Source organism: Aquarana catesbeiana, linkage group LG04, assembly GCF_042186555.1.
Source record: "Aquarana catesbeiana isolate 2022-GZ linkage group LG04, ASM4218655v1, whole genome shotgun sequence".
Taxonomy (NCBI): domain Eukaryota; kingdom Metazoa; phylum Chordata; class Amphibia; order Anura; family Ranidae; genus Aquarana; species Aquarana catesbeiana.
The window spans coordinates 475590616-475613884 of NC_133327.1; the positions used below are offsets into that span (position 1 = coordinate 475590616).

Genomic DNA, 23269 nt, shown 5'->3' on the forward strand with positions numbered 1-23269 from the left:
CACCATGCAAAAAACAAAGTGCTCCACATAGTATAAAACCAGCGTTTTATTAAATATATAAAATTAAAGTTGCACTTACAGGAACATGGTAATAGCAAGCATATCGAAAAAAGCCGGCCGACAGGAAACAGTTCAGATCCAATTAAACGTTTAACTCTCGGGGGCTCATTGTTTTTAAACGATGGATCCACTGGGTCTCATTATGAGGAATAGCTCGCTTGAGGTTACCTCCTCTCCACTGCCCCTCAACTCTGTCAATGCCACAAAAGGTGAGGCTACTGGGGTCCCTACCGTGAACTAGTCTGAAATGATTGGATAAACTGTGGTGTTTGTAACCTTTTCTAAGCCTATTAACATGCTCGCGTAATCTCACTCCCAATGCTCTGGTGGTCCTGCCTACATATTGTAACCCACATGGGCAGGACAATAGGTAGGTAACGTGGGTAGTGCCACATGTAATACATTTTTTAATTTTATAGGATTGACCAGTGGAGTGTGCTGTAAACTCAGTTGTTTTCCCCACCCTGTGTTTAGATGTCCTACACATAACACATCTCCCACAACTGAGAAAACCCACCTGGTCCAAAAAAGTGCATAGCTTTTTCGGGGGGTCAACAACATTGGGTGCCAGCTTGAGTCGTAGCGTAGAAGGCCTGGTGTAAATGAACTGTGGTCTACTGGGTAAAACAGTGGCTAAATCGTCATCTTTCAATAGAAGATACCAATGCTTACGAAAAATATGTTCCACTTGTTAATATTGGCGGGTAAAACCTGACATAAAAGCAATACTAAAATCTCTTTTTGCAACTTCCTTCTTTTTAAACAAATCGTCCCTGTTCATACCCCTTACCAAAGACAGGGTTTTGTTTAGCTCACATGGTGTATAACCACCCCCTCTTGTGAAAATCCCCCCTAAAATTACCACAAGGGTGACCTCTTTGTGCTCTTGAGGGTGGGCCTCCCCTGGGTTGTGACGAAGCCCAGTAAAGGCATGCAGTAGAAGCTGAAAAAATGTAAACAATTTAAATGTGAACAATTGGTGCGCTACTATCAGACCTAAATAAATGCACAGTGCTGTTTAAATAAATTAATAGATATAAAAGGTGAAGTGAGGAGGAGTATGTTTGTGAGCCTACAAGCCTGACTGTTAACACACGCTCAGTTGAAGCTGGATACATGTGAGTGGATCTGTTGATACTTACAAAAACAGTTTGCTGTATACAGTGTTGCGCGATGTGTTTTGTTTCCTTTTTCTCATTTGAGATCGGTATCCTGGGAAAATAGCAACAGCCACCAGATACTGTGGATTGAGAAAAAGACATTCTAGGAGCGAACAAGACACCTGAAGGGTGGAGGTTCTTCTTACTACCTAATCCACTGATTGAAACAATTGATCGGCAGATGTATGTGCAGTATATAGAGATTTCCTACATAGATTTCTTGTGCCAAGTTTATTTGGAAGTGCATATTAAGATCCAAGGCAGTGTGTTTTTATTGTATTTGACACATTTGGAGGTTACCACACATATTTTTTTGCATTTTTAATTCATGCATGGAGGTGTCTATTTAACACATTGTATTCATCTATTTTCACATTGCACGTATTTATATCTATTCATTTATTTAAACAGCACTGTGCATTTAATTTGGGTCTGATAGTAGTGCACCAATTGTTCACATTTAATTGTTTACGTTTTTTCACCTAATTTTTACAGTGCGGGAGCACTTATATTGGTTGCAGCTGTCTTCATTTAGGTACTTTTTAAAATTCATCTTAGGTTTTAATCATATCAGTTCTTTAGTACTTAATATTTATATGCAGTAGAAGCTGTGGCTTGGGCCCTAAACAATACCAAAATGAAAAACAAACAAAATAATTTTCTTGTCCATGCCCTAGATTTAGCCATGAGCCACAACTTCTTCTGGCATGATAAGCAATTCTTTAGACAGAAGAAGGGTGTGGCAATGGGGGCTAAATATGCCCCCTCAGTGGCAAATGTATTTATGAGTTTCTGGGAGAAGGATGCCATCTTTGGTGTGAACATTCCTCAACTTAAGTTTTACAAGCGCCATATAGACAATATCATCATTATTTGGGCAGGATCAAAAGAGTATTTTTCTCAGTTTTTGTCGAAAATTGGTGAGAATAGGTATGGGGTATCATTCTCGGCAACTTCCAACATTCATTGCATCAATTTTATTGATCTAGTTATTTTTAAGGATAACCATACACTGCCCACTAAAACCTATTTTAAGGAAATGGACAGAAATGGTTACATCCCCCTTGGGAGCTGCCATCACCCTCATTGGCTTAGTTCCATTCCTAAAAGCCAATTTTTAAGAGTCAGACGCTATTGTGCAAGAATCGAGGATTTTGACCTACAAGCGCCAGTTCTGTATGAGAGATTCTTGTAAAAATGTTATACACCGTGTGAGCTAAAGAAAACCCTATCCTTGGTAAGGGGTATGAATAGGGACGATTTGTTTAAAAAGAAGGAAGTTGCCAAAAGAGATTTTGGTTTTGCTTTTATGTCAGGTTCTGCCCGCCAATATAAACAAGTGGAACATATTGTTCGTAAGCATTGGCATCTTCTATTGAAAGATGACGATTTAGCCAGTGTTTTACCCAGTAGACCACAGTTCATTTACACCAAGCCTTCTACGCTACGACTCAAGCTGGCACCCAATGTTGTTGACCCCCCCCGAAAAAACTATGCACTTTTTTGGACCTGGTGGGTTTTTTCAGTTGTGGGAGATGTGTTATGTGCAGGACATCTAAACACAGGGTGAGGAAAACAACTGAGTTTACAGCACACTCCACTGGTCAATCCTATAAAATTAAAAAATGTATTACATGTGGCACTGCCCACGTTACCTACCTATTGTCCTGCCCATGTGGGTTACAATATGTAGGTAGGACCACCAGAGTGTTGGGAGTGAGATTACGCGAGCATGTTAATAGGATTAAAAAAGGTTACAAACACCACAGTTTATCCAATCATTTCAGACTAGTTCAGGTTAGGGACCCCAGTGGCCTCACCTTCTGTGGCATTGACAGAGTTGAGGGGCATTGGAGAGGAGGTAATCTCAAGCAAGCTATTTCTCGTAATGAGACCCAGTGGATCCATCGTTTAAAAACGATGAGCCCCTGAGGGTTAAACATTGAAACTGTTTCCTGACGAATTTTTAGAACAATGTAGTGCTTTTTATCCATTGTATTTTTCTTTTTTCTTTCTATTTTTATTTTTATTTATTCATTATCATTTTTATTCTTTTTTTCTATATTTCTCTTTTTTTCTTTATTTGCATTTTCAGTTATATTTTTATATTTTATTTATTTATTTTTATTTCATTTTCATTTCCAATATTTTTCCTTTTATATTTCATTTTTCAGCTTGTATGTATAAAAATTTCATTGTGCATGTAAATGTATTCCCAGTGAGTTCCATGGCTTAGCCGGAACTGACGTCTTTAGTCCTTGGAATCGTTTTTGCAGATTGCCATTTGCACTTTTTTGGTCTCTCCCAGCGGCTGTGCTCTGCCTGTGGGAGTGACCTTTTTTAATTTCATCATCAGCATGGTTCCCATGTGGATGGTGATTAGTCCTCTGTGTGGCGGTTGTTTCCTCCTTTCCTCTATTTAAGATGGTCGAGTGGGCCGGGAATTAGGTCTTTGATAAAGCAATGTAGGCTGGCGAAACATGTCGACGTATTTCCGGTGGCACTGATGTCATTTCCTGCTCCTTGGAACGCACTTCCTGGTTTTTCTGGAACGCACGCCGTGAGCAGCGTCCAGATCATCTCTAATCCCTTTACATGCCTGTTTTTATCAACCATTTTGTAAGTACCCATTTGTATATGGAACAAATCCCTTTTCAAAAGGTACTTTTCACTATTAGTTTCATTTTTTTGGTGCCTGGTGATTCTGCTGAGAAATTCCAACAAGAAATCCTTTGATCTGATGTGCACAACACCACTCCTGAGCTTCTCTGGATACCATCACATAAGCCTGAAGTGACCCCCAGACTGCAAAGCTGGGGGTCCTCGCCATTTGGTGAGTGGGGACACGTGGGGTTGGCGTTTCTGCAGCTCAAAAGTCCTGGAGCGTCTGTGGTCCATTGCACTTCAAAAGTTTTTTTCCCATTGCGGATTAGAACATTCAGCACATTTATTTGGACATTATTTACACGTTTTTTGCTTTGTATATTCACATTTGTACTCATCTATACTTGGTCACACATGTTTAACAACATTTGCGAGCGCCACATTTCCATAGTTTTATAAAAAGAAGTTATTTTCCAGCTGGAAGAAAAGTCTTTGCCAAGACTGCCTGGACAGTCTTTTCAAAAAAGAAGCAGGCTCTTTCTTCAAAGGTTTACTGAAGAACATGAAAAAGGAAATGACGCAGTCCGTCCAGTCTTTCAGGCTTCTCCTCAATTTCAAATCCTCTTCCCCAGAGCCATCTTTCAGGCAGGGCAAAAGGGGCAGCGGCCCTGGGCCCCATCATTGTGGGACCCAAAGCAGCTGCTCATACTTGACAGTTTATATTCCCTTGTCCCTTGAAGTTTTAGTCCTGTGCCATGTCCCGATATCTGTGTGAAGTTCTGTTACTAATGCTGCCCAGTTCTGTCCTAGTGTCGTGTACAGATGACTCATCTGCAGACGTTTTACATGTAAACAACCTGCATTGATATGTAAATAGTGGCGGCATTAACTGGTTGCCGACCAGCTGCCGCAGTAAAATGGCACGGCTGGGCAAAACGACGCAGCGTGTGCCAGAAGCAGATGCGAGTGCCCGGCGGGCGCGATGACCGCCGGGCACCCGCGATCGCTCATGACAAATGTAAACAGGGGACAAATGTAAACACACAGATCCCGGTTCTATCAGGGGAGAGGAGAGAGAGATCGTGTGTTCATACTATATATGAACACCGATCTCTCTCTCTCTCTCCTCCTAGACAGTCCCCTCCCCCCATCAGTTAGAACACACACTAGGGAATACAATTAACCCCTTGATCGCCCCTTAGTGTTAACCCCTTCCCTGCCAGTGACATTTATACAGTAATCAGTGCATTTTTATAGCACTGATCACTGTATAATTGTCAACGGTCCCAAAAATGTGTCAATAGTGCCCAATTTGTCCACCGCAATATCGTAGTAACGATTAAAAATCACAGATCGCCGACATTACTAGTATAAAAAAAAAAAAAAATGCCATAAATCTATCCCCTATTTTGTAGACACTATAACTTTTGCACAAACCGATCCATATACGCTTATTGCGATTTTTTTACCAAAAATATGTAGAAGAATACATATCGGCTGAACTGAGGGGAAAATTTTTTTTTTTAAGAAAAATATGGGATATTTATTATAGCAAAAAATAAAAGATATTGTGGGGTTTATTTTTTCAAAATTGTCGCTCTTCTTTTGTTTATGGCGCAAAAAATAAAAACCGAAGAGGTGATCAAATGCCACCAAAAGAAAGCTCTATTTGTGGGGAAAAAAAGAAAGTAAATTTTGTTTGGGTACAGCATCACATGGCCACGTAATTGTCAGTTAAAGTGCCGCAGTGCCGTATCGCAAAAAATGGCCTGATCATTGAGCAGCCAAATCTTCCTGGGTTAAAGCGGAGTTCCACCGAAAAAAAAAATTAAGTCAGCAGCTACAAATACTGCAGCTGCTGACTTTTAATATATGGACACTTACCTGCCCAGGGCGCCCGCGATGTCCTCACCCAAAGCCGATCTGTTCCTCGGCTCCCGGGTGGAGGCACCGGCATCTTCGGTAAGGGAATCAGGAAGTGAAGCCTTGCGGCTTCACAGCCTGGTTCCCTATACTGCGCATGCGCAATCTCTCTGGTCCCTGCTTTCTTCTGGGACCCGTGTGTCTCCTAGACGACAGCGGGGGGGCGGAGGAGGGGCTGGACATGGCCACGGATACTGCGGCGGTCTATGCCCGGAAGTGCGAGCAAATACCTGGATTATGCAGGTGTGTTCTCCCCCCTGAAAGGTGCCAAATGTGACACTGGAGGGGGGAGGAATCTGAAAAGCAGAAGTTCCATTTTTGGAACCTTTTTTTAATATGTAAAAAGCCGTGGAAGGGCGGCATTTATATGTATATAGAGGCGGCTTTTTTATATATATATATCTCATGCCCCCCTGAGGTCATATTCACCATCACTTCTGCTGAATGCTGCCCACTGGGAAGGTAAAGGGGCTTGCTGGAAAATACTGCTTACAACTGTGATCATTAAGCCTAATATCAGTCTGTTCTGCAAAGGTAAGCAAATTGGAGGTGGAACCCTTTTTCAAGATAACATGGTGACACAGCACCCTGGATTTTGGTGCATGTGAATACACACATCTCAGCAGATGAGTGAGGGTGTCGTTCACATTTAATGGTACTGCTGTGTATCTGCTAAAGGGCAGCACATTTCTGTGCTGTCAGGAATGCGATTTTGCATGCATTCCCAACACACACAAATGTGAACACAGGCTATATTTCTCAGTCCCATTGGTGGTCAGTCTAAATCTTCTCATTACATTGAGGCTTGGTGTACAATCCTTTCATTCACACTAGTGGCCAGTGTAAAGGTCCCCCTTACATTGGTGGTCAGTGTAAATCCCTCCTTACTTTGGTGGTTACTGTGAATGCTCATATTGCATTAGTGGTCAGTGAAAATCTCCATTACATTAGCGGTCGGTGAAAATCCCCATTACATGGGTGGCCAGTGTAGAAACTCCTCTTTATGTTGGTAATCGGTAAAAAAAATCCAGACTTGCATTTGTGTTAAGTTCCAATGCCCCCCCCCCCCCCTCTGTTTTCTCTCTCTGTGAATGGAGGAGAGAGATACATTGTCCGTTTCTCTCTCTGTGGTATAATCCACCTGGATGCTCAAAGTAATTGTGATGATATGTATGGTTTTACATGTCAAAGTTGCAAAATTTGTTTTACCCTTAGGCACGAAGGGGTTAAGAAGGAAGACACTAGTCTGTGGGATAAATGCCCAAAACTGGATGCCTCATTATGCAAGGTTTCCAAAAGGTCAGAATTTGTCCTTTTGAAGAGGCTGGCTCATTAAAGGATCCTATAGACAGAGAGGCTTATGGTTATCTAAGATGTGCATGGGAAGCCTCTAAAATTTAACCCGGCTTTAGCCTCTTCATGCTTGGCTAGAAATTTGGATCTGTGGATAAAGCAGCTGTGTTCACTTTTTGGGAAACGATACTCCTAGGGAAGCAATTTTAAATGTTTTACCCACTCTTAACAAGGCAGTGGTGTGTATTGCTGATACCTCCACCGAATCGTTAAAATATGCGGCAAGATCTACGGCTCTTTTTAATGAATGATCTGGTTAAAATCATGGAACGGCAACACAGCCTCAAAATTCAATTTATGTGCACTTCCATTATCGGGGGGAGCTTTTGTTTGGTAAAGATTTGGGATCAGTTTTGGAGAGGTCAGCGGACAAAAAGAAAGGATTTCCCATCCCAAATAAACCACAATTTAACAAGAATTTTCTCCCCTTTAGATGTCCAAAGAGCAAAGACGCTGGCAAGCAAGATCAGAAGAAAGCATGGCAGTACAACACAGGGCAGAAAGAAAGGGTTTCTTTTCAGTCCCGCCCAATCCAAGAAAAAGTGGTTCGGCTTGCAAGGAGGGGAAAGACTGGGGTCCTTCCTCGCACAGTGGCAGTCCATTACCAACAACTTTATCCTAGACCTCATTGCCTTGGAGTACAGGGTAGAATTCAATGGCAGACCCCCAGGAAGGCTTCTGGTAACGTCTCTTCCAAAGATCAAGACGAAAGCATCAGCTATGACATCTCAACTCCAGGGCGTGCTAAATCAGAGGGTGATAAGCCCCATTCCCCCAGGTCAAGAAATGGGTGACTTCTATTCTTAAGGCTAAAACCTTCTGGTAAATTTCGACTAATTTTAAATCTGAAACAAGTTAATGCCTTCATAAGGTACAAGCAGTTCAAAATGGAATCGATATATACTCCACAAGAGAACTTCTAATGCTGGGTGCTCTTATGGTGTCATTGGATCTGAGGAATGCATACCTCCACATCCCATTAGTTCAAAAATCTAGTAAGTTTCTCAGATTTGGAAAACCTGAATCACCCCTAAGGACAGGACACAAAGAGATGAAGAGTGGCGCTATCCCCCTAAAGTGGGCTTGAGGTAAGTAATCACACCCCCTCTAATACAGTGAAAAAAATCTTGAATCACAGTGTGAACAGTGATAAAAAAAGATATATAAAAATATATATAAACAAAACATACACTCAAAGTGCTGAAAAAACTTATAAGGTCAGTGATAATGACCATACAAATAAGCATCAATTGCTAGTGCAATACACATGTGTATTAGAGGGGGTGTGATTACTTACCTCAAGCCCACTTTAGGGGGATAGCGCCACTCTTCATCTCTTTGTGTCCTGTCCTTAGGGGTGATTCAGGTTTTCCATATATAATTTTTAAAGTGGCAGCTAGCATTAGGTTACTATTCACCATACAGAGAGCAGAGGTGGTAGGACAGGATTTGGTGGCTTTTTTTCTTGTCCACTCACAGTTTCTCAGATTTGCAGTGTGAGGTCTGGAGAAGATGCTGTTTTTTCAATGCAACGCTCTCCCGTTCGATCTAGCTCCTGCACCTCAGATCTTCACCAAGGTATTGGCAGAGGCTTTGCAGAGTCTAAGGTCTGCAGGTGCTTGGATCATCCCTTACTTAGACAACCTATTGCTGTTCACAGATTCAGAGGCAGAGGTACAGTAGCGTCTAGACCTGAAAATCCAACATCTTCAAAAACTGTGGTGGCTAATAAACATAGAAAAATCTCACCTTCAGCCTTCCCAAAAAGTGACCGATTCAGCAGAGACGAAGATCTCACGGAAGGAAACATTCAGAAACTTACGTCGGCGGTGTTCGATATCACCTTAAGTCATCTCTCCTCGGTAAGAAACCTTATGAGAGTTCTGGGTCTGATGACTGCAGCCATCCCTGGAGTTCAGTGGGCCCAGTTCCACATGAGGCATGTTAAAAACTTCATGTCTGTTTGGGATGGCCGAACAGAGTTTTGTCCACGATGGTGGACATTCCCCAGACAGTGAAGTCCACTAAAGACCCCTTTGAAACTCTGGAAGACTGCTCTATACCCTGAAAATGGTTCTCCTTGTAGCTTTGGTCTCTATACAAAAATTCTATGGTAATGGGAGCCCAACCAAGTTCCAATTAATCGAGGGATGCGACCCAATAATAAAGAGAGGGTTTATTCACATAAATCGGATACAACAAAAAATTAGTGTATAGACGCCCAAGAGCTACTACCTCATAATTTATTGAACATATGCACATAGGTGAAACGGCATCAAAAACTCCAGTGTCGCTCCTCTCTAAAAACCCTCTCCAATCCTCACCAACACATTCCCACTTTGTAACCTCCCATGCCCAAACCCCTAAATCCCTTTCTTTCCATGAGGGTGTGGCCCTTCCACCTGGAGCTGAGACAATGGCTACCCTAAAAAGACCCCCCTGATGGACCCTGCAAAAAGTACCTGCACGCTATGTGGACCTACAGCCCATCTGGGTCATGGAGCCGTGTAGCCCACAGGGACCCTGTTTTTGTCAGGAGATTCCAACCATCACTCCGGTTTCCTGACCGGTAGTCTTCTTATCCCAGTATCAGGTGGAGGGACGGTTTTGATCCTGCAGCCAGAAATAAGGGACCACAACATAAAGTGCAAACAGACTATATCAAGGAACAACCAGCAAGTAACTTAATTGGTAGAGACCGAAGTCCAGAACCAGGCAGAAGAAAAGGCAATCCAAACGATCCAAGTCAGCAGACCAAGGCGGAAGTCCACGGGGGTCAACCAGAAGGCGGCTTCAAAAACAGGCAGGGTCGGCAACAACAATCGGCGTAATCCAAACGAAGTCGGGAACAAGCAGAAGTCAGTAACCAGAAATACAATATATCATACACCAAAAAGTAAGAAATGGGACCTATACTAGGTCAAGGACAGGAAGGGGAAGTAACTATTTATAGGTCACAAGATTAGGTGACTGCCTGCAGCTGGCCACAGGGTGGAGCCAGAATCCAAAGACAAGCAGCATCGGGTAACAAGGCCTCTACCCTGAAACAAGTTCCCCAGTGGCTCAGGCAGTAGGATCGATTCCTGGTCAAGTGTGACAGTACCTCCCACACAAAGATGCCCCCCTGCCTATTTGGGTTTGGATGGATGCCTATCGTGGAATGACTTGACCAGCCATGGGGCGTGAACATCACGAGCAGACACCAAGTCCTCTCTGCAATAGAGTAGCCTTTCCAGTCCACCAGATACAGTAGTTGTCTACCCTTACTTTGGGAATCCAGTATTTTACTAATTTCATATTCCTGATGGTCATCCACCGAGAAGGACGTCTAGAGGGTAAAAAGAACGTATTCTTGTAAAAGGGTTTCAGTAAGGATACGTGAAACGTATTGGGGATTCGAAGGTGAGGGGGCAAGCGTAGTTTATAAACCACCGGGTTAACTTGACAAAGAATACGAAACGGTCCAATAAATCTAGGGCCTAATTTGGGAGAGGGTTGTTGCAGTTTGATGTTCTTGGTGGAGAACCATACCAGCTGATTGAAACAATAGTGGGGTGCAGGTCTTCTGTGACGATCCGCACACCACTTGTATTGGTATACAGACTGAAGCAGCACCTTTCTTCTGTCTTTCCTGTGCTTAGTTAATCTGGACACCATGTTGGCTGCCGCAGGTACAGCTACCAGCGAAGGTTGAAAGGGAAAAACCCTGGGTTGATACCCAAAGGCAGCTTGGAAAGGAGAACATTTTAAAGAGGAGTGCCATAGCGAATTGTACGCTAATTCAGCTAGAGGTAACATCTCGAACCAGTTGTCATGTTCAGCATTAACATAGGCCCTTAGATCTCCGAATCTTGATGGACCCTCTCCATCTGGCCATTAGATTGGGGGTGGTATACAGAAGACAGGGGATTCTTGATCCCCAGATGTTTGCAAACAGCCTTCCAGAACGAAGACATGATTTGAGGACCTCTGTCGCTAACAATATTGACAGGAATACCGTGTAAACTAATGACATTTTTAATAAAGGATAGAGCCAAGCTAGGGGCAGAAGGTAGTGTAGGCATGGAAATGAAGTGGGTTAACTTTGGAAATAGGTCTACTACAACCCAGATGATGGTATTCCCACTGGAGGTGGGCAAGTTCACAATAAAATCCATGCTAATATGAGTCCAGGGAGCACAAGGAACAAGTAACGGTTGTAGTAGACCTTGTGGAACAGATGGAGGCATTTTGATGGCCTCACAAACTGTACAAGCTCTAACAAAGGCTATCGCATCCCTCCTTTAGGGTAGGCCACCAAACCAGGGATTTCAAGCGTAAGAAGGTTTGTTTGATACCGGGATGCCTGGATGCTTTCTGCCCATGGGCCCATTGCAAAACTACTTTACATAGTTCTTGGGGAACAAAGTATTAGACAGAACTACATGATTAGAAGGTGCGTGAGATTGTGCAGCCAACAAGTTCATTTGTAGGATCGTATCCAGTTGAGCAATCATTTGTTCAGGAGGAACAATATGATCCGGATGTACTTGCAGATTCTCACAATCTGCAAGTACATCCGCCTTGGTGTTAGTGCACGGAATGTACATTACCACAAAGTTAAACCGAGAGAAGAAAAGTGCCCAGCGGGCTTGTCTGGAATTTTAATCTTCTGAGCTTTCTCCAAGTAAGTCAAGTTTTTATGTTCAGTCTGAACCACAACAGGAAGTTCCATACCTTCTAATAAGTGTCTCCATTCAGAGAATGCTAGCTTTATAGCCAAAAGCTCCCTATTCCCTATGTCGTAGTTTTGTTCTGCGACAGAGAATTTCTTGGAGAAGAAGGCGACTGAATGAAGTTTGTTGGAAGACAGTTCTCGTTGGGATAACACTGCTTTGACACCTACTTCGGAGGCATCAACCTCCAGAAAAAATTGAGCAGATGGCTGAGTACAGGAGTGGAGCAGAAGGCGGACTTTAGGTGACTGAAAGCTTCTGGAGACCACTGAGAGCAATTGGTCCCTGTCTTAGTGAGGGCAGTGATGGGAGCCAGAATCTTGGAGAAATTCTTGATGAACTGAAAGATAGTGGTTACAGAAACCAATGAATCGCTGAACTTCTTTCAAAGTGGAGGGTTTGGGCCATAGTAAGATGGCATTAAGCTTTTTGAAATCCATCTCGAATCCTTCGGACAAAATAACATAACCCAAGAATGGTATTTCAGACAATTCAAAGGAGCACTTGGAAAGTTTGGCGTACAAGCTATGATCTCTTAAACGTTGGAGGACAGTGCGAACATGGCAACGATGATGCTTTTATATCTTTAGAGTAAATGAGTTTATTGTCCAAGTAGACAACAACAAAAGAGTCGAGTAGATCCCTGAAAATGTCATTCACCAACTCCTGTAAAACAGTGGAGACATTGAAAAGACCAAATGGCATCACTCGACACTCATAATGCTCCCTTCTAGTATTAAAAGCTGGCTTCCATTTATCTCCTGCTTTGTTTCTAATGAGATTGTAAGCCGAACGAAGGTCCAGTTTGGTAAAGATCCTGGACCCTTGCACCCAGTCAAACAGTTCATGATTTAAGGGAGAGGATACCGATCTTCTTTTTTTTTTTTCTTCTTTTATTACAGTACGATAGAGCTCTGAAGTCAACGCAGGGCCTAAGTCCTCCATTTTTTTTTTTTTCTCCACAAAAAAGAACCCTGCCCCCACAGGAGAGGAGGAAGAGTGAATGAAACCCTTCCCTAGACTGTCTTCGATGTACTCTTCCATCGCCTTTGTGTCCGCCAGGCTGAGAGGATAGGTTTTCCCCTTGGGTAGGGGAGCACCGGGAAGAATTACAATAGCGTAGTCATAAGGGCGGCGGGGAGGGAGGCCCTCCACTTCTTTTTCAGAAAACACAACAGAAAAATCGGCATAGGCTTCAGGTAATTGGGGGTCAGTAGTCACCATATGAATGGACACATCATCACGTACTACCTTTTGGAAACCGTTCACATGGCAGTAGGTGTTTCAGGCAAAAATTTGACCAGAGGACCAGTCAATTGATGGGGCTGGATTTAGCACCAAGTCTGTGAGGAATAAATTGTCTCTTGTGCCCTCTCTCTAACTGGCGTTCCGAGAAGCGTGTGTCCACCAGGATACACAATTTGATAAAATCCTCCAGGGCCACTGGGACCTCACGGTGAGTTAACTCATCCTTAATGCGTTCCGCAAGCCCCCTACGGAAGGTAGCCTTAGGGGCACAATTATCCCAGGTAGTCTCTGCCGCTAGTGTGTGGAATTCAATGGCATAAGATGCTACTGTGCGTCTACCCTGATGTAAATTGAGAATGCTGGACTCGGCCGCAGATACTCTGCCAGGAACGTTACATTTTCTCAAAGGTTTTCATGAACGTGGGGTAGTCGGTAAGTATAGGAGAATTTTTCTTAAGAAAGGGGTGACACCTAGGACAAAGCTCTACCCTTTAGCAAGGAAATTAATGTCTAAATTGTAACCAGCAGTGGGTGAGAAATCCCCTGCAGTGCAAAGGGTACCCATCATACTTTTCAGGGAGAGGTATCTTAGGAGAGGGAGAACCCTGGGGTTAGACTCGACAACAGGTTACCTAGCCCCAGATTCTTGGTTACTAGATGTAGCAGGACTAGAACCACATGCAGTAGACAAAGGGGATAGCATAGCCGTGATAGCATCTAATTTCTCCTCCAATGACTGCACCCGATTGGCCTGCTCTCCCAGGAGTTGTCCCTGAAGAGAGACTGCCTGCACCAATTTGCTGAGGTCCATCTGGCCCTATTATAATGTCGGGTCTGCCAGGAGATTCCAACCGTCAGTCCGGTTTCCTGACCGGTAGTCTTCTTATCCCAGTATCAGGTGGAGGGATGGTTGAGATCCTGCGGCCAGAAATGAGGGACCACAACATAAAGTGCAAACAGACTATATTAAGGAACAACCAGCAAGTAACTCACGGTTAGTAGTGGCCAACGTCAGAAACCAGGCAGAAGAAAGAGCAATCCAAAACTATCCAAGTCAGCGGACCAAGGGGAAGTTCACGGGGGTCAACCAGATGGCGGCATTGAGAACAGGCAGGGTAACAACAATCGGCGTAATCCAAAGGAGTAATCCAAGAAGTGAAGTCGGGAACAAGCAGAAGTCAATATATCCAATATAAAGTAAAATAAAGAACCAAGCGCTAAAATGGATGCAGTTTGATAAATGAGTGAGAAATTCAAATAAAACCTAAAGAAATGTAAAAAAGATCCTTGAGAAAGTCACGTGACAGTGACGCAACGCATGGGAGGAGCCTAGGATGCTCAGTGCAGTTTGACACTTGGAGTTGAACTGCAGCGGTTTGCTGAGCTAAGTCTCGTCCACAGCAGCTGACTGCAATCTGCATTCTTATATGCCTTTATACGATCGGGCGCAGTGAGTGTATCTCTTAGTAGTTTTTGCTTGTGTCCTCTTGCCTAGTTCACTACGCAATGATGAATGTCTCTGCTTGCCTTTCATATAATCGTCGGTATTAAGAACCTTATGATTAACACACCATCAACATGAGTCTGACTGAAGCAGGATGGTAAAAAGGCATGAACAATGATCTAACACTCTAATCAATCAATTTCCCTTATAAGGAATTAACTACGATCACAAGTGCATGTAGACCACGGAGCAATTCACCATCACCATAAACATTTTCTCCCCAAGATTGCACTTATTGGTAACACACACCAGAGTGTTTTTTCTATTTGTAACACAGACTTGTTATTTTTATTTTATGTTTTATGTAATTTTGTGGCGGTTGTGCCTAGGATCTTGTTACATTTTATTTTTCGGATTATGGTTATTTATGCAACAGAGTGGCTTAGGTGTTTTTTAATATTATAGTGCACTGTGGAAGATTTGTTTATATTAGCACCAGGAATTTATCTATTTATTTTTGATCACAGGTTTTTGCACGTATTGCAATGTTTTTGCACATGATTTATGCTGACTAACCAGTGATTAGAGCGCATCAATTTTATATATATTTCTAATATATCCAATATAGAATATATCGTACACCAACAAGCAAGAAATGGAACCTATACTAGAGCTAGGGCAGGAAGGGGAAGTGACTATTTATAGGTCACAAGATTAGGCCTACAGCTGGCCACAGGGTGGAGCCAGAATCCAAAGACAAGCAGCATCGGGTAACAAGGGCTCTACTACATATTACAGAGGTGACATTCAAACAATCATAATAGATATTGGTATGCCGTGATCGGTGTCAGAGAGTTGAGACTCCCACATGCGTCATTGGTCCGGCCCGTGCTTCTAGACTGGTCCCAAGTGATGTGGGTACCGTCACTGCACAGCCAATATGACCAGTATGAAGACACAATGGGATCGTTGGTACTCACTGTCCAGCCTCTACAGTATAGGTCTGGCATCCAAGTAATTCCTCAAAGGGTGGAAAACGTTTGTGGCTAATTCACATGTTGTAAGAGATGTCCTGTAGATAGGCAGTTTCTGTAATGGCTCTGTGTATGCCAGGCTCAGGCAGGTGTTGTGTATATGGTCCTGTTTACAGATAGACGATGCGGTACAGCGGGGGGGTCTGTCTCCACGTTTCGTTTTGCTCCCGGAACTTCTTTAGGATGTATGAAGCATCATGCTGTCACTGAGTTAAATACCAATCTCTTACTTCCACCCTTCGGCTTCTGCTCCTAAAGTGACCTGTATCACAAAAGCCTGAAGTATACTATTGCATGAGCAGGGACACCATAGGTTCACCCACTATTACTCCTTTCTTATTTAAATAACCAATTTGTTAAACCAAACACTACTAGTGACTATTGATCATTCCCTCATACCGTGAGAGCAAGGATCGTTCTCAAATTACATTAATACTGTGTACGATTATTTAGAGTTTTAAATACTTCCATGTCAGACATTTAGTAGAGCATATTCCCATTTTTACCTTACTAGCCTATCTTCCATACCTAGGTATTCACCTCTGTATATCTATAACCAAAGGATAACTATAGCAATTGTTACGTTCCTTACAATGCATGATACCAGAGTAATCAATCAGAAGTTATTTTAGGTTGTTTTTAACAAGATAATATGATGATCCTGGCCAGCACATACACAAGATACCTGATAAAAAAAAGAAAACATAAAACCAACTCCATCTCTGAGTTGTCTTGTTGATGGAGGAAGGGACAGGAACAAGCCAGCAAAGCCACAGCAATTTGTCTCATTTACAGGAAGCTTTCTAGCGATAAATCACTATTTAGTCCTTTAGGGGACATCGAGTCTAATAAAAAAATCAATTTTTGCTTCCATTTGTAATGATATCCTGTCCCTGTCTCCCCTCCTTTCAGACAACTGAAGTTTATAAATGGGCATGTACCTAAAATCTTTTATCGAGGCACCATGTACATCTCTGTAGTATATCACCACCAATTCTCTTGTGAAATTCTCTTCTGGTTTTCCCCAATATACATCTTCCCACAGGGGCACATAATCTGATACACAATGAATCTGGAGGAACAGTTGATAAATGATCGTAATTGTTAAGTTTGTTTCCCTTCCGAGTCGCTTGCAGATTTCGTCTTTACCACATATTTACACACACTGCAGTGTCCGCAGGGATACATGCCAGTTTGGTATGTGGTGACAATTCGTTAGGTTTCTCTGTTCTCATATACTCACTTTGAACAAGTGCATCTCCTATGGTCAAGGCACGCTTAGCTATTGGGTTCGGTCGAGGACCCAATATTTGTTTAAGCCTATTGTCCAAAAGATGAATATGCTAATGCTTGGTAAAATTTGTTTTGAGTTGGTTCCAGTGGATCCCATAAGTTGTTACTACTCCAATTCTTTCTTTTTAGATTCAGGTGGGGAATTTTCATCACTTCAAGTCCAAGGATAGTTTCTTTGCTTTTATTTAGTGCCTTTACCATCCTTTCTCTAATAACAGAATTGGGGTATCCTCGTGCCCTGAATCTCTGTCTGTACTCTTTACTTTCCTTTATAGAAGTCCTTGGTGTCCAAGCAGTTTCTGTGAATTCTCAAACTGTCCTGTGGGGATACCTCCAATTTGGCGCCACGGCTGATGTCTGGTGGCATGGAGGAGGGTATTACCAGCCATAGGTGTCCTGAAAGTTTTAGTCCCTATTTTTTTATTTTCCTTAAAAATCAACAGATCTAAAAATTCAAATCAATGTGAATCCAATTTAAATGTAAGGTAGATATTTCTGTTGTCATTGAGGTCCAAAATTATACCAAATTGTTCTGGGGACCCCCTCCACACCACCAGCACGTCATCAATATAGCAGACCTGCAGGATGACGTGATCCTCAAATGCCGGGTGAGTATATGCCTCCTTTTTTTCCACCATCCCAGATGTAAACGGGCATAGGAGGGGGCATGTGGGGCTCCCATAGCTACTCCCCTCAATTGGCAGTAAAACCTTGAGCTAAACACAAAATAGTTATAGTTCAATACCAATTCCAAAAATTCTACCAACAGTTTTTGTTGTAAGAACCCACCAGGGGGTGATGTGTATCTAGTAACAAAAAACTGGGCACTGCCCCCACCTATAACTGGCCTTCACAGCAAGGAGCTGTGAAGTGTTCGTATATATGGTCCAGGGAAACACTGGGCACCTTCGCTGCTATTGTGCTCTTGCTAGGTGTCCAGTGTGCTCCTGCTCCTTTAAGGGGGCCTGGGCTGCCTTCGGGCTCACCTGCCCCACATCTATACATTCCATGCATGTGCTTCCACTGTGGAGACACTTATAAATTTGTAGTGTTAGGACTGCAAGCAACACAGGGTGCCGTGACGAGGCCTTGCAGCTTTCACATGCCTTTGCAAATGTGAGCTAACTAAACCCCTGCTTTTAACAGACGGTTAGACAGGTTAATTTGGTTGGTCAGCAGACTGGTTGATGAGTTGAGCTATGGAATTGTCTTTGTCTTACACGGTGACATGTATCTGGCCATTGTGACACCGCATGTACCCCCACCACATACCGGATAGAGGAGTATAGAGACTCAACATCCACTCCCATCAGGACACAATCATCTGGTATTCTGGGATCTTTTAATCCTCATAGGATCTCTGCCGAGTCAAGCACAAACAAGGGCAGTTCTCTTCTCAGGACCCACTGGAACCTACTCAAAGCAGTTCTGAAAGTGTAAGTTCACCTTTACAGAAAAATCGAAGAAAAATCAGCGCAGCGATCTCCCGTTCTGAGCCCTGCTATTCCCGACTCACCAGATCGGGGCTTAGAAATCCCCTCGGCATTCTCTCTACTTCTTCTCCACTGACAGGATGGGCTACGCGGGATCTGATTGGACGGCACCATCCATGTGATGGCACCGACCAACTAGAATGCTCCGAAACGTGCCTCCTGACGGGGGACGTTTTGGAGATTAAACCGAGGGGATTTCTAAGCCCCAGTTTGGTGAGGCGACGATAGCAGGGCTCAGAATGGGAGATCGCCGCGCTGCAGGTCAGCGGGACGGGGGGTGAGGAGGGGGTCCTGTGTAAGTTTACCTTACAGATTTTTCTGTAAAGGTGAACTTACCCTTTAACAAGCATTGGCATATTCTCTTTTTGGGCTTAAACAAATAAAACAAATAAACAAATATTGGGTTCTCGACCAAACCTAATAGCTAAGTGAGCTCTGACCATAGGATATGCACTTGTTCAAAGTGAGTGTATGACAACAGAGAAACCTAATGCGTTGTCATCACTTACCAGACCTTTAACCAGCATGTATCCCTGTGGACACTGCAGTGTGTGTAAATATGCGGTTAAGACTAAATCTTTCAGTAACTCGGAAGGGAAACAAACTTATCAAATACAATCATTTATCAACTTCCTCCAGATTTATTGTGCATCAGATTATGTGTCCCTGTGGGAAGATGTATGTTGGGAAAACCAGAAGAGAATTTCGCAAGAGAATTGGTGAATACCTGACCAGCATATCCACGAAGGGTGATAGATTACCAGTGGCCATACATTTCAGAGATGTACTCGGTGCCTTGACAAAAGGTTTTAGATGTATGGGCATTTAAAAACTTCGGTTGTCTGATAGGAGGGGAGACAGGGACAGGATATTATTACAAAGGGAAGCAAAACTGATTTTTAGAGTAGACTTGATGTCCCCTTAAGGACTAAATAGTAATTTGTCACTACAAAGCTTCCTGTGAATATGAAGAACTGCTGTGGCTTTTCTGGCTTGTTCCTGTCCCTTCCTACATCACTGCCTCGTAAGGAACATAACAATTGATGTAGTTACTTTTTGGTTATAGTTATACAGAGGTGAATACCTAGGTATGGTAGATAGGATGGTAAGGTAAAAATGGGAATATGCTCCACTATATATCTGACATGGAAGTGTTTAAAACGCCAAATAATTGTATATAGTATTCGTCATTTTGGGAATTATCCTTTCTCTCACAGTATGAGGGAATGATCAATAGTCACTAGTAGTGCTTGGTTTAATAAATAGGTTATTTAAATAGGTAAAGGAGTAATAGTGGACCTATGGTGTCCCCGGTCATGCAATAGTATACTACGGGCTTTTGCGATACCGGTCACTTTAAGAGCAGAAGCCGCAGTGCGGGAGTTAAATCAGTATTTAACTCAGTGACAGCATGTTGCTTCATACGTCCTGAGGAAGTTCCTGGGTGGAACGAAACATGTTGACACGGGAGCCTCAACTATCTGACACCGATCACGGCATACCAGGGGCGTTGCTAGTGGGCAAAAAGACCAGGGGCTTCACCCCGAAGTCAGAGCCCGGCACCGGGGGGGGTGGTGGGGTTGTATGGAGGGGGGGCATTACCTACCTGACATGCACTGACATACACTGACCTACATGACATGTCTGACACATACTAACCTACCTGTCACACACTGAAAACATAGTTGCCAACATTGTGAAAAAAAAAATATTAGGGAAACTTTTTTGCATGTAGGGGGAGCTTTGCTATAATTAGGGGGCGGGCTATTTGTTTGTAGGTGTGACATGGCAAAATAGTAAAATGCGGCGTGCCGCGGCGAAAATTGGGCATGGTTTACGTGGAATAGTGGGTGTGGCTTAAATGGGCGTGGCTCAAAAGGGATGTGGTTAGAGTCTGAGTTGAATCAGGGATGGAGGGAGAAAGAAAGGACAGCAGGCCCAGATCCTACAACACAATGTGTATTCCAGAAAGTTTAACAAATCAGCAGATAAAGATACTCCAAACACCTGGGGTTAGCGCATCAATCATCCTGGTGTTCTGGCGAGAAAGTTCCCCTCGGCGGATAAGGACCCCCCTCGGCGGAAATAGCTGAAGCCGAATAGATTAGAAATCAGCTGTACAGGGCACCTGTAAGAGGGCCACTCGCTGGCTCGCTTAGCTCGCCACGCTTCGGGCACGGCCTCGCTTCGCTCGGCACTTTTTTATTCTCCCTCTAGGTCCACTTGGATGGTGGGGCTTGAACCTGAACCTAGGGCACAGGCGCTGTGTACAGCTGATTGAAGTTTTTCAGCTTCGGCTATTTTCGGCGGCTCCTAGTCGTTCGTACTGCGCAAGCCCTGCGCAGTACAGGGGGGTCCTTATCCGCCGGGGGAACTTTCTCGGCAAGACACCGGCACCATGGTTGTTATGGTGTCAGGGTGATTGAAACGCATTATTTCTATTACTACATTGTAATATAAAATGAAATCATTCAACTCACCATAATGCAGAATCAGTACAAACCCCGAGCGTTTCACTTGCCACATCGCCTGGCACCAGATGCCATCAGGTGCCTCCCCAGCAGAGTCCGTCCTTGCATCAGGTGCCTCCCCAGCAGGGTCTATCCTTGCATTAGGTGCCTCCCCAGCAGAGTCCTTCCTTGCATCAGGTGCCTCCCCAGCAGCGTCCGTCCTTGCATCAGGTGCCTCCTTAGCAGAGTTCGTCCTTGCATCAGGTGCCTCCCCAGCAGAGTCCGTCCTTGCAACAGGTGCCTCCCCAGCAGAGTCCGTCCTTGCATCAGGTGCCTCCCCAGCAGAGTCCGTCCTTGCATCAGGTGCCTCCCCAGCAGGGTCCATCCTTGCATCAGGTGCCTCCCCAGCAGAGTCCGTCCTTGCATCAGGTGCCTCCCCAGCAGAGTCCGTCCTTGCATCAGGTGCCTCCCCAGCAGAGTCCGTCCTTGCATCAGGTGCCTCCCCAGCAGAGTCCGTCCTTGCATCAGGTGCCTCCCCAGCAGAGTCCGTCCTTGCATCAGGTGCCTCCCCAGCAGAGTCCGTCCTTGCATCAGGTGCCTCCCCAGCAGAGTCTGTCCTTGCATCAGGTGCCTCCCCAGCAGAGTCCGTCCTTGCATCAGGTGCCTCCCCAGCAGAGTCCGTCCTTGCATCAGGTGCCTCCCCAGCAGAGTCCGTCCTTGCATCAGGTGCCCCCAGCAGCAGTGGTGTAGCGTGGGTTGTCAGGGCCCGGTGCAAGGCAAGAAATTTGCACCCCCTAACCTATGGACTTTTAGCACTCCCCGGGTCCCTTCCCTTCCTACAATAGTACCCTACATGATTCCTAGACTGACCATTACACTTACATACCTGTCCACTGCACTGACCTACCTATCCACTACATGGACCATTACACTTACCTACCTGTCCACTGCACTGACCTACCCGATTCCTATACTGACCAGTACATTGTCCTACCTGTCCACTACATTGACCACTACACTAAACTGATTACCACTACACAACACTACCACTACCGTGTCCAGAAGATGGTAACTGCGGTGCGTGAGGATGTGGGGCCGACCTAGGCCAAGCTGGGGTTCGAGGAGTCTTCCAAATGGAGCCTTGTGAAAGAGGGGAGCCAGGACCATCAGTGTCCCCAGCCAGCGAAGCCCCGGTCCTTCTATCAGTGTCCTCGCTCGTCAGACACACGGGGGCGGAGGGTTGGCGGCGGCGGGTGGGGGCTGATCACTTCCTTGTGTTCGGTGCTGTTTTTAGCCAAAAACATTCCCGATTTTCCCAGGACAAAAGCCAAATCCCAGAAAAATAATCGGGAAGAGCTTAAATCGGGACGAGGGTCCCAAAATCAGGACTGTCCCGGGAAAATTGGGACAGTTGGCAACTATGTGACCTACCTACCTGACACACACTGACCTACCTGACACACACTGAGCTACCTGACACACACTGACCTACCTATCTGACACACATTGACCTACATGACATGCCTGACACGTACTAACCTACCTGACACACACTGACCTACCTATCTGACATATACTGACCTACCTGACGCACACTGACCTACCTATCTGACATACACTGACCTACATGACATGCACTGACCTATCTGGCTGACATACACTGACCTACCTATCTGACATACACTGACCCACACTGACCTACCTGCTCTACCTGACATACACTGACCTACCTATATGACATACACCGACCCACACTGACATGCACTGACCTACCTATATGACATACACTGACCTACCTGGCTGACATACACTGACCTACCTGACACACATGCACTGACCTACCGGACACACACTGACCTACCTGGCTGACATACACTGACCTACCTGACACACATACACTGACCTACCTGACACACACTGACCTACCTGACACACACTGCCCTACCTGACACACACTGACCTACCTGGCTGACATACACTGACCTACCTGACACACACTGACCTACCTATCCTTGCCCCCTTAAACCCCAAGTTTATTTAAAATTAGCCAAGGGGCAGTCAAATGCAGCCACTGTGCCCGTCAAATGCAGCCACTGTGCCCGTCAAATGCAGCCACTGTGCCCGTCAATTGAAGCCACTGTGCCCCGTCAATTGAAGCCACTGTGCCCCGTCAATTGCAGCCACTGTGCCCCGTCAATTGCAGCCACTGTGCCCCGTCAATTGCAGCCACTGTGCCCCGTCAATTGAAGCCACTGTGCCCATCAAAAGAGAGCGAGAGCGAAATACAAAAAAGAGAGAGAGAAAAAGAGAGAGAGAAAAAAAAAGAGTGAGACAGACAGACAGTGACACAAAGTGAGAGAGAAACGCCTTCTTTTTTTTTTTTCTTTAAACTTCGTTGTTCTGTCCCAGTCACAGGCAGCCACCATGGCCGTTATCCAGCGTGACTGGAGGTTAAGGGAGAAGGGTGCGTCGCCGCGCCATCGTTCTCCTGA

At 44.5% G+C, this 23269-nt stretch overlaps 1 protein-coding gene across 12 annotated transcripts in view; it reads left to right on the top strand.

The window, feature by feature from the left end:
- LOC141140434 (uncharacterized) overlaps positions 1-23269 on the top strand; it is a 358905-nt gene that overhangs the window by 98875 nt on the left and 236761 nt on the right. For 2 of the 12 annotated variants that reach the window (XM_073627611.1, XM_073627617.1), the window contains exon 2: positions 7534-7922. The exons of the other annotated variants lie outside the window; for them this stretch is intronic. The gene's annotated coding sequence lies outside the window, so the exon portion shown is untranslated. The remainder of the gene's footprint in view (positions 1-7533; positions 7923-23269) is intronic. 12 annotated transcript variants of the gene reach the window in all.